The 12,455-nt window shown below is 40.6% G+C and overlaps 1 pseudogene; it reads right to left on the reverse strand.

Moving 5' to 3' along the window:
- Positions 1 to 8,786: 8,786 nt before the first annotated feature.
- On the reverse strand, positions 8,787 to 9,876 carry LOC105537144 (annotated as a pseudogene).
- Between the last annotated feature and the right edge of the window lie 2,579 nt (positions 9,877 to 12,455).

Genomic DNA, 12,455 nt, shown 5'->3' on the forward strand with positions numbered 1-12,455 from the left:
AGGCTGAGGCAGGAGAATGGCGTAAACCCGGGAGGCGGAGCTTGCAGTGAGCTGAGATCCGGCCACTGCACTCCCGCCTGGGCGACAGAGCGAGACTCCGTCTCAAAAAAAAAAAAAAAAAAAAGACTTGTATACTGAAAACTACAAAACATTGTAAAGAAATCAAAGAAGATTCAGATAAGTGGATTAAGAGCCCATGCTCATGGCTTGGAAGACTTAATATTGTTAAAATATCCATACTACCTAAAGCAATCTACAGATTCAATGCAATATCTATCAACATTCCAATTCATTTTTTACAGAAAATAGAAAAAGTTCTAAATTGTATATGGATCCTCAAGGGACTTCAAATAGGCAAAACAATCTTAAAAAAGGACTGAGTAGAAGGCCTACACTTAAATGATTTCAAAACATACCACAAAAACTGCAATTAAGATGATGTGATGATGGCATAAAAATAAATATATAAACCAATGGACCAAGTTAGAGAGCCCAGAGATAAGTGTTTGTACATATGGCCACATGAACTTTGATAGTGTATCTATGACACTTTTCCACAATAGGGAAAGGAGTATCTCCACTAAATGGCGTTGGGGAAACTGGATGCAAAAGCGTGATGTTGGATCCTTACCCTGTACCACATACAAAAATTTAAAAGGATGGATCAAAGACTGAACTCTTAAGACTTGCAAATATAAAACTCCTAGAAACTATAAAACTAGAAAATTATGGGAGGAAGTCTTCAGAACATTGGATTTGGCAATGATTTCTTGAATACAACACCAAAAACAGGCAACAAAAGCAGTAATTGATAAATGGAACTACATCAAACTTAAATGCTTTAGCACATTAAAGGAAACAGTGAAAGGCAACCTATAGAATGGGAGAAAATAATTGCAAATCATGTACCTGATAAGGGGTTAGTATCCAGAATATATAAGGAACTTACAACTCAGCGACCCAAAAAAAAAAAAAAAAAAGTTAAAAATGGATAAAGGACCTGAACAGACATTTCTCCAGAGGTGATATGCAAATAGCCAATAAATGCACAGAATGATGCTCAATATCACAAATCATTAAAGAAATGGAAATCAAAACCACAACGAGGTATTACCTCATACATATCATTATGGCCACTATCAAAAGAACAGGAGTAATATATGTTGGAGAGGATGTGGAGAAGTTGTAACCCTTATGCATTGATGGTGGTAATGTACAGCCACTGTGGGAAACAGTATGGAGGTTCCTCAAAAAATTAGAAAAACCATATTATCTAGCAATTTCACCTCTGGGTATACATGCAAAATAATTGAAAGCAAGGTCTCTAAATGATACTTGCATACCCATGTTTATTATGGCATTATTCACAATAGCCAAGAGGTAGAAGCAACCCTAATGTCCATTAACAGATGAATGGATAAGGAAAGTGTGGTATATTTATACAACATAATACTATGTACCCTTAAAAAGAAATTCTGTCATATGCTACAACATGAGTTATCCTCAAGGACATGATGTCAAGTGAAGTAAGGCATTCATAACAGGACAAATACTATATGATTCCACTCATATGGAGTATTTAGAGTGGTCAGAAATCACAGAAACAGTGTAGAAAGGTGGTTTTTAAGGGCTGTGGGTGGGGGAAGAGGGTTTAGTGTTTTGTGGATATAGAGTTTCGGTTTTGCAAGATGAAACATTCTAGAGATCTGTTGCACAATAATTTGAATATATTTAACACTATCAGAATTAATCATTTTAGGTAAAAAATGATTAAGATAGTAAAGGTAACATGTGTTTTCTTTTTTACTACAATAATAATAGTAATAAGTGTATTGTAAAGAAGAGCTGTGAATCTGGCCGTGGAGTCATGCACTTGTAGTCCATGCTACACAGGACGCTGAGGAGGAAGGGTTTCTTGAGCCCAGGAGTTCAAGTCCAGCCTGGGCAACATAGCAAGACCTCATCTCTAATTTTTAAAAATTGAAAAGAGAAATGGGAAAGTAACTAGAAGGGAATGTTATTATTAAGCAATGGGTGTTTGGAATTTGCACAAGCCAAGTGTCGTGATGATAGATTCAGAACAGTCAAGCCACATTTGGAAGGCCACCTTCCACTTCTTGCCTTTCTTTATATAAAGTTGAAGCCTCAAGAAGTACACATTTTTACAAAATAGTCACCTCCAATGAGCTACTCCTTGTGGGGAGTAGTGGGAGTGTAAGAAAGGTATGGAACAGTGAATACGTTGAGGCCTCCAGAGTCTTCAGTGGAAAACATTGTCTCCATATGGGACTGGGAGGGCATCATGGACTTTTAGCACAACTTGGTTATGTTTACTTACAGGTAGCCTCTGTTTCTAAGAATGCAAAAACTTTGCAAGGACACAAATGATCTCACAATAGTGCAAACACCTTCCATATTGCAGTCATATGCTATGGAGAAGTTTAGTTGCCTCCATATATGAAAATTCTTCTCATATATATTTATTCAGGATTTTTGTGGGTTAATAGATGGAATAGAAACCCATTCCTTTTAGGGCAATCATGTAGACAATTCTAATCTCATAATGCTGCAAATGTGGCGAATCATTGACACTAGTAACTTGATGACATCTTGGATCCAAAGTTTGATCTTGTAGAAATGAACCAAAGCAACAAGAGACAGGTAAAACACACTGTATAAGTTTCTTAGTGCGGTCATAACAAAGTACCACAAAACAATAGATACTCATTGTCTTTTCAGTTCTGGGACCTAGAAGTTCAAAATCAAGGTGTAAACAGGTGTATGCTTCCTCTGGAAACTCCAGAGAAGTCCTTCCTTACCTCTTCCCAGCTTTTGGTGGTTTACTGGCAATTTTTGGTGTGCCTTGTTTGCAATTGCGTAACTCCAGTCTTTGCCTTAGTCATAACATGGCATTTTCCATGTGTCTCTCTGATCTCCCTTGACTGTCTTCTTATAAGGATACCATTAAGATTGGATCAGGAGCCTACTCTATTCCAGTATGACCTCATATTAACCAATTACATCTGCAGTGACCCTAATTCCAGATGAGGTCACATTCTGAGGTACTAAGAGTTAGAACTTCAACATATCTTTACTTTTTTTTTTTTTTTTTTTTTTTTTGAGACGGAGTCTCGCTCTGTCACCCAGGCTGGAGTGCAGTGGCCGGATCTCAGCTCACTACAAGCTCCGCCTCCCGGGTTAACGCCATTCTCCTGCCTCAGCCTCCCGAGTAGCTGGGACTACAGGCGCCCGCCATCTCGCCCGGCTAGTTTTTTGTATTTTATAGTAGAGACGGGGTTTCACCGGGTTAGCCAGGATGGTCTCGATCTCATGACCTTGTGATCCACCCGTCTCGGCCTCCCAAAGGGCTGGGATTACAGGCTTGAGCCACCGCGCCCGGCCAACATATCTTTTACTTACATGGGAACCCGATTCAACCCATAACACCAAGCAAAACTGGATACCAGATGAAGATCCTCAAATGTAAAAATAAGTAGTGTTGACAGGTGGTGTGAATGGACTGTTGGCATAGTGGGCTGGGGAGGGATCGTAGCAGCTCCTAGAAAGAACAAATGAGGCTATATGATCTGAGATATTGCCATTGCACTGGTACATAAGGATACTAGAGGAAAAAAAATGTGAAAAGAGCAGTCAAACATGGCATCAGACAAAATTAACCAGAAAAACACAGTATAGAGAAGATGGAAAGTACCAAATACCAGTATCACCCATCTACCCAGAAAAAAGGAGCCCCTGCTCTGGGTTCCACACTTCAGAGGGACCCATATATCACAAGCACATGTATTTATTAAAGAACACGTAGGCAGCTCTGTACTTTTGGATTTGATGCTCAGTGTCAGCACAGCATGAATAATAGTTCTAAATTTTTGTGAACAATGCCATTGGATCCTCAGAGAAATGCTTCTCCAAATCCTTTGCCCAGTATCTTTAAAACAATGGGTAACTCTGCCCAACTATTATTCGGGTTTATGGATTGACTGCTACTGGCACTGCTGCATAGATCAGCGAGGACTGGAGTGTCAGAAGTTTCAGGAAGCAGAAATGACAACCTGTCATATTTTGCCTCAACATAAATGCAAAAGATTTTTGCATAATACAGTATTGTTTTCCACTAAGTGCCCTACTGATTTTATTGCTTCTCTTTGTGTTCAAAGTGTACACATTTTTTACCCCTTTGTGGAAATTTGGTACACTTTGAATAAAATGTTTCTTTTGTAATCATCTAGATCATTTCTGCCAATGCAACAGAAATTATGTGAAAACAGTATAACATTTGTTGTGATATATTGTGATTGTGCTAAAATGAAGGCAAAAAAAATAACAAATATAATTTATGAGATGCATGTGTTTATTTTTTATGCAAACATTGCTTATCCATGAACAGAACACCTAGACATGTGCAGTAATAATTAAATTTAGTTCTCTTTCATATTGACTGCATTTCAATCATATAAAAACCATCTCTCTGCATATAATCTCATAAAGGTATATTGGCCCAAGTAAGAGAGCAGGATGTGGTTTATTTAATAGCTCCAAAGCTTGATTTATAACCTTTACATTTAGACATGTGGCTGGGGGTTCCCTTTTTACTCTTGCCCCAGGCCCTGCAAATGTAAAGAGTGGGGCCGCCAAACATTTTTACTATGAATTGAAATCAGTAGACAATGAGACACCTACTGCTGTTGTAAAAGAACACAATGCAAAAATACAACATATATGGTCAGATAATTGAAGGAGATGAAATAAGAAATGACAGATGGAGGGAGGAAATAAAAGAAAAAAGGAAAACCATCATAGAAATGAAAATAATTTTTTTTTTTTTTTTTTGAGATGGAGTCTCGCTCTATCACCCAGGCTGGAGTGCAGTGGAGCCATCTTGGCTCACTACAGGTGTGCCACCATGCCTGGCTAATTTTTTTTTCTATTTTTAGTAGAGATGGGGTTTTGCCATGTTAGCCTGGGTGGTCTCAAACTCCTGGCCTCAAGTGATCTGACCATCTCAGCCTCCCAAAGTGCTTAGATTACAGGTGTGAACCACCGTGCCTGGCCTAAAAACAGTATTGAAAGAAAAGTGAGTCAATTTTTTGTTTTTGAGGTGGAGGGTCTTACTACATTCACCAGGCTGGTTTCCGTTTCCTGGCCTCAGGTAATCCTCGCACCTCAGCGTCCTAAATCCCTTTTTAAAAAGCAATAGTTCTTAAACCTTTTTTAAAAAGTAAGCCGAGCACCATTGAGTTACAGAAATATAAGAAGGCAGGCAAAGGAAATTTAACAGTCACAATTAAAATTCTTAGTAGAAAATCCAAATGTAATTTTGCAAACTGAAGGCTCAAATGTATACATTGAAAAGGTGCACTATAATAGGAAATATTGACCCAGAATGGTTGCCACAAAGAGAGCTCTGTTTCAAGCTATGGTAAAATTGATGGTTTAGGCTTCCTCTCTCACTGAAGACAACCAGAAAAGCTGGAGAAAATATATCTGCCTGAAGCCTCAGAAAGCAAGTAATGCATGAGGAATTGTGGGGTTAGTATCTAGGAAAGGAGAGAACCCCAAAGAGTCTGGTATTTGAGGCCACCTCTTCCTGCCAATTCTGAAGGAGGCCAAGAGGTCTAGAAGCTCAATAGGGGTTTCAACAGATGCATGGTGCTGAAGGAACAAAAATTGAAGATGAAGGCTGCTAAGAGAAGGTGTACACCTCAGGTTTTCATTTGGAACCCCAAAAGACTCATTTAGCTTCAGATTGTCTCAATCCCTGTTGGTTTATGGGAATTAAGAGGAACTGCTAGTGACATTGTTCTACTTGCCTACCAAAAGCAGAAGTAAGTTATCTGGAGAAGATTAACATCATACAGAGTTTCAAACTATCTATAGTTCTTCAAATGCTATTCTGACACTCAATAAAAAATTATTGGATTTACCAGAAGACAAAACATGGATAAAAGCCAAGAGAAACAATGAACAATGGAAACAGATCTATGAGGGATCTAATGATGTAAGCCAGGGACCAGCAGAATGTGGCCCATAAGCCAAATCCAGCCCCCTGCTAATTTTTGTAAATAAAGGTTTATTCTCTATGAGTGTTTTTATACTCTGACAGCAGAGTAAGTAACCTAAAATATTTACCACCACAAAGCCTAAAATATTTATCATCTGGCCCTTTACAAAAAAAGTTTGTTGATTCCCTGATTTAAGCATTTCCTGCAATAAGATATCAAAAGAATAGCAAATTTTTAAAAAATTAAAGAAAATTGTAGAGATAACAGCAGAAATTCGTGAAGTGGTAAACCGAGATTCAACATAGTGAACCATTGGTGTACTTATCCTGCCCCAGATTTTCAAAAGGATTTGATCATAGATGAATCTGTCACATTTTAAAAAATCTATGTATGTCAATAGAGTGAATAAAAATGTTTATATTTGTACATCCATATTCATAGCATTAGGCACAATAGCCAAAACGTGGAAGAAACCCAAGCGTCCATCCAGGGATGAAGGGTTCACAAAATGTGGTAAAGCATCTACAATCAAATGGAATACTATCCAACCTTAAAAAGGAAGGAAAATCTGACACATGTTACAACATGGAATAATCTTGAGGACATTCTGCTTAGTGAAATGGCAGTCTCAAAAAGACAAATAACTGTATCATTCCATTTCGATTAGAGTAGTCGAAATCATAGGAAGTAGAATGGTGGTTGCCAGGTGCTGGGGATGGGGAGGGAAGAATTGAAAATTATTGTTTAATGGGTAGAGTTTCAGTTTTACAAAATAAAAAGAGTTCTGAAGATGGATGGTCGTGATGGATGCACAACATTATGAATGTATTTAATGCCGCGGTATTGTACAATATGTTAAGATGGTAAATTTTATGTTTTGTATATTTTACCACAATAAAAAAAGGAAAAAAAAAGAAAAACCATGTACCCTTTAGCTATTACCCACCTATCCTCTAACACTCCTCCCACACAGACCTAGACAACCACTAATCTATCTTCTGTCTCTATAATAATTTCCCTATTTTGCGCATTTTACAAGAATGGAATCGTACAATATGTGGTCTCTTGTGACTGACTTCTTTGACTTAGCATACTTTTTTCAAGGTTTATGCTTGTGGTAGCCTGTATCAGTACTTGTACTGATGAGTACAAATATCAGAATTGAGTAATTTTGGTGGGTTTTTTTGTTTGTTTTGTTTTGTTTTTGACACAGGGCCTCGCTCTGTCATGCAGGCTGGAGTGTAGTGGCACGATCTTGGTTCACTGCAACCTCCGCTTCCCAGCTCAAGTGATCTCCCAGCCTCAGCCTCAAGTAACTGGGACCACAGGCATGGGGCACCACGACCGGCTCATTTTTGTATTTTTTTGTACAGATGGGGTTTCACCATGTTTCCCAGGAGGGTCTCAAACTCCTGGGCTCAAGTGATTCGCCCACCTTGACCTTCCAAAGTGCTAGGATTACACACATGAATCACTGCACCCAGCCCTGTACCTTGCTTTTTAATGTTTAAATATATATTGCAAACATACTATATCTGTATATAATTAACTTCCTTAATTTTGTGTATGACTACATATTATCTCATTGTGTATATGTGTGACATAATTTATGTAATCAGTTTGCTCTTCAGTGCATGTACGTTTTTTCCAATGTTTTCCTGTAATAAACGATGCTGAAGCGGAACCTTATGCATGTCATTTTACACATGTGAAACTGTAGTGGACAAAATCCTAGAAATGAATTGGCTGAGGAAATGTGTAGTTTTGACAGATAACAACATAGCCAACATGATCTTGAGGAGACTGAACATTCTTCCACCAGCAATGTATGAAAGTGTCTGTTTCTCTATATCCTTGCTAACATAGGATTTGGTCAAGCCTTTTGATTTTTGCCAATGTAATAGATCAAAAGTAGCATCAGATTACAGTTTAATTCACATTTCTTGTATTATGAATGTCATTAAGCATCCTTTTTTTCCTTTTAGGCACCCAAATTTTTATTTACCAAACTCCTGCTTTATTTTAATATTACAAACACTATATAGATATTATAAACCAAATTACTCTCTTTTTGACTGAGAGTTGTGATAAGAACCATTCTTGTTACAAAATGGTGGCAGGTCTATGCCTGCTTTTACGTTTTTCTGGCCTCTCTCAACCTCAAGTTGTCACTTCCCTGTCCTTTCTTGGTTGTCACTTAACTATTCTAACCCCTGTAAAATGGGGACTAAAAGTACCAACCTCATTGTAAGGAGGTTTAAGGGAAGGCCCAGCACTAAGCCAGACTCTCAGGAACAGTTCTTCCTTGCCCTTCAGTTCTCCCTTGCCCTGCAATATATATAGCTCTCTCTCACCTGTCATGGGCTGAAGAACCAGTGAACCTATAAACCAAGCACCATGGGCATAAGTCTGTAGGCCAAGTGAAGCACTGGATGGTAAAGTACATTGGCTTTGTGACCCCACTGCCAACTTCAGGCTAAGGAAGGACTGACTTAGCAGTTCCAAGACCACTGAGCTGGTTCCCAATGGATGTCTCCTTCATACCCCCATCATGACCAGGGTTTGAGGAGGTGCCTCTCAGCTTCCCCTGTCACACTTGGAACCATATGAGGGATGCAGTAGAGGTCAAAAACTGAGGAATCAACCTTAGGGAGTCAATGAGGGACACTGGCAAACACATCTCAAGGTTGGTGTCATTTGCTCTTGGGGAGGAAAGCTGGGGCCTGGGTAAGGACAGCAACTGGAAGGTGAAGGGCAGGCCTGCCTTTAAGCAGTAGTAGTGATCAGGCTTGAAGGGCCATCATGGGTCATGCCCAGGTACTGGGCCTGCTTCGTGGTCAGCTTGGTCAGCTTCATGTTCAGCTTGCACAGGCGGGCTTCAGTCACTGCCTCATCCAGCTGGGGCTGGATGTTCACCTTCTCCACAGCATTCTCATTGAGCTACTTGACATTGATCTCCATGTCAAAGGGTCCAATGTTATTCACTGGCAACATCCTTCATCTGCTCAATGTGCTGGCCAAGGATGATATTGAAAAAGTCTGGTGGTGTCAAAGATGTTGCCATCCTGGCAGGCCTCTTCCATGGTAGTCACCTCATAGCCCTCAGTAGCAGCCTGCAGTGTGTTGAGTGGGTCGATTTTGGTGATGATTATGCAAGCCCCAAAACCTTTCAGGGCCTGGACACAACCATTGCCCACATCACCACAGACCACCACCGCAGCTACCTGGCCAGCAATCATCACATCTGTGGCCCACTTGATATTATCCATGTGGGACTGCTGGCAGACATAGAGGTTTTCAAACCTGCTCTTCTTGATGGAGTCACTGACATTGATGGTGGGCATCCTCATGATCCCGCTGGCCATCATCCTGTGGACCCAGTCATGGTCTCCTCAAAGATGCCTCAGCTGACTGACAGAAGCTGTGGGTACCTGGTGTAAATGAGGTTGGTTGAGGCCACCAGCATCATCCAGAATCATGTTGAGGGGCCTATCTTTGAAATACAGTACCTGCTCGATGCACCACAGGTACTTGTCATCTCTTTCACCCTTCCAGGTGCACACTGGAATGCCAGCCTTGGCTATGGCAGCTGCCACATGGTTCTAGGTAGAGAAGATGTTGCAGCTGGACCACTGCATCTCAGCACTTGAGGTAATGAGGGTTTCAATGAGGACAATGGTCTCCATTGTCATTTTCAGGCAGCTAGTGATGTGAGTGCCTTTCAGTGGCTTGGAGCCAGGAACAACTCCCTCATGTACATCAGGCCCACCACATCAGCCTCCACAATGTCCAGGGCCTTGTGTCCCCAGGCGTCCAGGCTGATGTCAGTGACTGTGTCGGGCAGTTTGTCAGACATGCTGGTGGTGCTTCTGCATGGAATGATGGACACAGGCGAAGGGGGCTGGGACTCTGACATGGGGCGCGCAGTGCTGGGCAGGCCTAGCAACTTTTTATATGCTTAAAATCCATATGCATTTCCTTTTTTGAGTCATGTGTCTGTTTGTTACTCATTTTTTCATAGGGTGGTTGTTTTGTTTTTGTTTTTTTTCTTATCAATTTATATTTGCTCTTCCTTCATGGGCAACATAGCAAGACCTCATCTCTCTCCAAAAAAAAAGGAGCCAGGCATGGTGGTGCATGCCTGTAGTCCTAGCTACTTGGGTAAGTGAGGCAAAAGGATTGCCTGAGCCCAAGAGGTTGAGGCTGCAGTGAGCCATGATCACATCACTGCACTCCAGCCTGAATGATATGAGACCCTGTCTTGAAATAAAATAAAATTGAATTTTAAAAAATTAGAAGTAATTATGTATGTATATTACTGGATACTAATTATAAAATGAGAAAATTTGTGTTATTAATAACATGAAGAGGGGCAGGATGTAAAGGAGCAGAGTTTTTACACATGAATGAAGGTAAGTTATTAGCAGCATAAAACAGAATGTTACAATGTTAAGATGTTTTATGTAATTGCAATGGTAACCACAAAGAAAATATCTGCAGAATATACACAAAGGGAAGTGAGAAGGAAATCAAAATATGTCACTACAAAAAAATCAACAAAACACAAAAGGAGACAGCAAGGGAAGAAAGAGGGGCAAAAAGCTACACAACAAACAGAAAACGATTAACAATTTGGCAATAGTGAGTTCTTTCCTATCAGCATCACATTCAATGGAGAAGGACTGAAAGCTTTTCCTCTAAGATTAAGGCAAGGATTTGCACTGTCACCACTAATATTTAATATGGGAAGTCTGGCAAGAGCTACTTGGCAAGAAAAAGAAATATAAGACATCCAAATTGGAAAAGAAGTAAAATTATCTCTATTTGCTAACAATATGATCTCATATTTAGAAAATTCTAAAGATTCCACAAAAATTACAATAAACACTTTGAAAAAAATTGCAGGATACAAAGTCAACACATAAAAATAATTTGTGTTTTTATGCACTAACATTGACCAGAAAAGGAAATTACAAATCTCTTGACCCAAAGTGCTGGGATTGCAGGCATAACCCACTGCACCTGGCCTATAGTCTGGTTATTTGTCTCTAACCAAATCTCATGTTGAAATGTAATCCTCAGTGTTGGAGGTGGGGTCTGGTGGGAGGTGTTTGGATCATGAGGTGGATCCCCTATGAATGACTTGGGCCATCCCCTGGTGATAAGTGAGCTCTTCCTCTGAGTTTGCATGAGATCTGGTCATTTAAAAACATGTGTCACCTCTTCCACCTCTCTCTCTCTCTCTCTCTCTCTCGCTTTTGCTTTCACCATGTGATGTGCAAGCTCCCACTTCACCTTCTACCACAAGTAAAAGCTCCCTGAGGCCTCCCCACAAGCTGAGCAATGTTGGTGCCATGCTTGTACGGCCTGCACAACCATGAGCCAGTGAAACCTCCTTTCTTTATTGAAGGGGGCCAGCCCCTCCACACCTATGGGTATTTCTCATCAGGCGGGACAAGAGACCGAGAAAAGAAATAAGACACAGAGACAAAGTGTAGAGAAAGAAAAGTGGGCCCAGGGGACCGGCGCTCAGCATACAGAGGACCCGCACTGGCACTGGTCTCTGAGTTCTCTCAGTATTTATTGATTACTATTTTCACTATCTCAGCAAGGGGAATGCGGCAGGAAAGCAGGGCGATAGTGGGGAAAAGGTCAGCAAGAAAACATGTGAGCAAAGGAATATGTGTCACAAGTGAGTTCAAGGGAAGGTACTATGCCTGGATATGCACGTAGGCCAGATTTATGCTTTTCTCCACCCAAACATCTCAGTGGAGTAAAAAGTAACAAAGCAGCATTGCTGCCAACATGTCTCGCCTCCCACCACAGGGCAGTTTTTCTCCTATATCAGAATTGAACAAATATACAATCGGGTTTTATACCAAGACATTCAGTTCCCAGGGGCAGGCAGGAGACAGAGCCCTTCCTTTTATCTCAACTGCAAGAGGCCTTCCTCATTTACTAATCCTCCTCAGCACAGACCCTTCACGGGTGTTGGGCCAGGGGACAGTCAGGTCTTTCCCATCCCACAAGGCCATATTTCAGACTATCACATAGGGAGAAACCTTGGACAATACTTGGCTTTTCAGGGCAGAGGTCCCTGCAACTTTCTGCAGTGCATTGTGCCCCTGGTTTGCCGAGAATAGAGAATGGTGATGACTTTTCCCAAGCATACTGCCTGTAACCATTTGGTTAACAAGGCATATCCTGCACAGCCCTAGATCCCTTAAACCTTGATTCCATGCATCACATGTTTCTGTGAGCTCAAGGTTGGGGCAAAGTTACAGATTAACAGCATCTCAGGGCAAAGCAATTGTTCAGGGTACAGGTCAGAATGGTTTCTTTTGTCTTCCTTTTCTACATAGACACAGTAACAGTCTGAGCTCTCTTTCTTTTCCCTACACTTTATAAATTACCCAGTCTTGGATATTTCTTTAT

The sequence above is a fragment of the Mandrillus leucophaeus genome, unplaced genomic scaffold, assembly GCF_000951045.1.
Source record: "Mandrillus leucophaeus isolate KB7577 unplaced genomic scaffold, Mleu.le_1.0 Scaffold169, whole genome shotgun sequence".
Lineage (NCBI taxonomy): Eukaryota > Metazoa > Chordata > Mammalia > Primates > Cercopithecidae > Mandrillus > Mandrillus leucophaeus.